A 3298-nucleotide genomic window follows, 5' to 3' on the forward strand; every position below is an offset into this window, starting at 1 on the left:
ATGCTGTCGAGTGTTTAGTCACATTAAAGTTTAAGTTTTAGAAAGAATAAATGTTTCTTTTTACGTTCTGTCTGAAAGACTGTTACAGTGTAGTTGAGATTTTTCTATTAAACTTTATCATAACCTCAAACTGAAACGAGAAGAAAAGGAATGATTCTGAGATGTGAAATTATGTTCACTGAGTCCGTTTCTGGCAAAACCACACTTGTAATATTGTGGAAGTTACAATTTGCTTTATTTAAAAGAAACTAAAGGTGTTTGTAAATTTTATTTTATTTTATTTTAATTTAATTTTTATTTTAACTGACTGAGCAGATGTATGACCAAATATAAAGGATGAATGAACATGCCAAATTGGATTCTAAAGGATTCTAAACACTTTTAGTGCAGCTTTGTGATGGATCAAGATCATTGCATGTCTTTCAGAGAGGACCAGCAGATGCCTAGGCAAGGATCAACTGCATTATTTAGTTCTCGTGCTGATCTGCTTGTTGACATTACTCCAGGAATTTTCTCTTGAGCATTTTCTTATTTGAAAAAGGGTATAATGGTGCTTATCTACTTTGTGTAGTATTGAAATGTGAATAAAATAGCAAAAAAACCCAACACCGTTATTATCCTTAGAGGAAAGATGAAGGTTAGTTATTATTAACTTGTTCCAAGAGGTAGTAAGTATTCCTCAAGAAGAAGAGATTGAAGGTAACAAGTGAATGTTTCTCAGAAGGCAGAGGGTAAAGTAATTACCAAAATCTTGGTTCCAAAGAAATAAAACCACTGACAGACCCTTAATACACAGTTCTGCCCCCCCAGTAAACCTCACACTGAGTGGAAGCAGCTAGCTGTCTGGCACCGAGAGTCCAGACATGAACAAAAAGAGAACAGTTTGTGTACAGTCAGTCCCCTCTCTGTGTTAAAAGAGGACGGGGGATCCCTACGCCGCTGATTTTAGCCAGCATTACTATGGTGACTATGGCTGGAAAGATATTTCCTGTGGAAGTGAAAGGAAGGGAATTTTCCCCCTCCCACTTGGATATTAACAATTTGTATGCTTGGCGTAACTGTCTATGCTTGTCTTGTTTACTCCCTTTCTCAAAAGGAGCAGAAACTGGAATCCTTCAGTTAACTAAACCTATGAATGTGTTTCAGACTGAAATAGTTTGATGGGCAGGTGATTTCGTATGAGTTTACACTTCAACATCATCTGGGATTTACACAAAGGCTAAGATAAATACTTATGTTCAGGATGAGGAGTGTTAGGCTTTCATTCCCAAGTAGTTATTCCCCATTGTGTGGCTTCATTTTGAAATAGTAAATTTCATAAGGTGTTCTGATTGTTTCCATTTAGTGGATGTTTTAAGGACCACCCCTCAGTCTGTAAGTATACTGTATCTGTACACTGAAGTAAACACATGGCTTGAAACTTTTAGTTTCTCTATTAGTGTAATACAAACCAACTCATTTTCTGCAAGAAACTATTCTGGATATAGCTTTTGCTTTCGGTTAGCTGGAGTTCCTTGAAGTTCTTCTGGCATATGCTTGCATACAGTAATTAACAGAATGTGCATATGTAGCTGCATAATATACTCTGAAAAACGTACGTGTGAAATCATTAACTGTAACGTGTTACAGCAATACAAAGAATGTGTCTCAAAACTTAACCATAATCTAACATTTCTCACATTTCCAGTGTTTTAAATCTGATTTTAGCATATTTTTATTATATTTGTAAATTAAACTTTGCTTACATCTTTGCTCTGAAAACTATAAATCACAGACTTGTCTTGGAAAATGCAGAATTGGATTAGAAAGAATTTGCTAGATTATGAAATCCATCTCAATGTTACTGGAGATAAGACTATCCTTTCCATCTCATTAGTTGATCAAGTGCCACTTTAAAACAATCAGTTACTGCACTTGCTACTTCTTTGAGGAGGCTGTTGTAGAATGTCCGTCCTTTGCTTTAAAAACCTCCTGCTTATTCCAGGCCAAATGTATTGTTGGCTAGTTAATACCTATTTGTTATTTTACTAGTGTTGTGCCTCATCTTAAATACATCTTTTTCCCAACATAATGTTTAACCCCCCCGAACTTCTTCAGACGGAGCAAACCTTTGGTCTGCTGCTTTTGAGTGCTAAACAGCATACTCACATAATTTCTTACAAGAGAATTTTCTTTTCATTTTTCATAACCATGTTAATAGTTTGTACCGTTATTATGCTTGTTCTATAACACATTTTATTCCAGGTAATGTATCGCAAATGCTTTTGACAATTGCACTACCACTTTCTGGATACCTGATGGGAATTTCTAAGACTTCTGTGTTCTGCAGTCATCTGTGCCTTTTTGCCACCACTGCATCACCTCACAGCTCATTCATTTGTTGACAAATTAAGGCACCAACTCTCTCTAGCTTTGCATTCAGTTATAAATTAATTTGTACCCCTCTTTCCCAGTTTGTTTTTCCAAGCTGCCTCTAGCCCTGGAATTCCATTCCCTTTTCCTTTGTACCTGGGATTACGTTTCTTGTCTTTGGAGTTCTAACTTCTGTTCAGGTTACAGTTAATGCAGTATTGTATGATGAGAACCAATTAAAATCTGCGAGGCATGGTGTATATTTGTCATTGTTTAACCCCAGCCAGCAACTAAGCACCACATTACCACTTGCTCGTGCCCCTCATGTCGGGATAGGGGAGAGAACAGAAAGAGTAAAAGTGAGAGCACTCGTGTTGAGATAACGACAGTTTAATAGATAAAGCAAAAGCCATGCATGCAAGCAAGGCAAACCAAGGAATTCCTTCCCTACTTCCCATGGGCACGCAGGTGTTCAGCCATCTCCAGGAAAGCAGGGGTCCATCACATATAACGGTTACTTGGGAAGACAAACGCCATCACTCTGAACATCACCCTCTTCCTTCTTCTTCCCCCACCTTTAATGGTGAACATGATGCCATGCAGTATGGGATATCCCTTGGGTCGTTGGGGTCAGCTGTCCTGGCCGTGTCCCCTCCCAGCTCCTTGCTGGTTGGGTGGGATGAGGAGTAGAAAAGGCCTTGACTCCATGTAAGTCCTGCTCGGCAGTAACTAAAACATCCCTCAGTTATCAGCACTATTTTCATCCCAAATCCAAAACATAGCCCCATACTAGCTACTGTAAAGAAAATTAACTCTATCCCAGCCAAAACCAGCACAATATTTTTTTTTATTGTTTACATGTGATACAAATGTCTGTGTGATTTTGGGTATTACGATTTGCTCTACTTGATGCACTCAGTGCTTTTATTGTCTGTTTTCCTCACAG

This window comes from Cariama cristata, unplaced genomic scaffold (genome assembly GCF_000690535.1).
Source record: "Cariama cristata isolate BGI_N322 unplaced genomic scaffold, ASM69053v1 scaffold8647, whole genome shotgun sequence".
Taxonomy (NCBI): domain Eukaryota; kingdom Metazoa; phylum Chordata; class Aves; order Cariamiformes; family Cariamidae; genus Cariama; species Cariama cristata.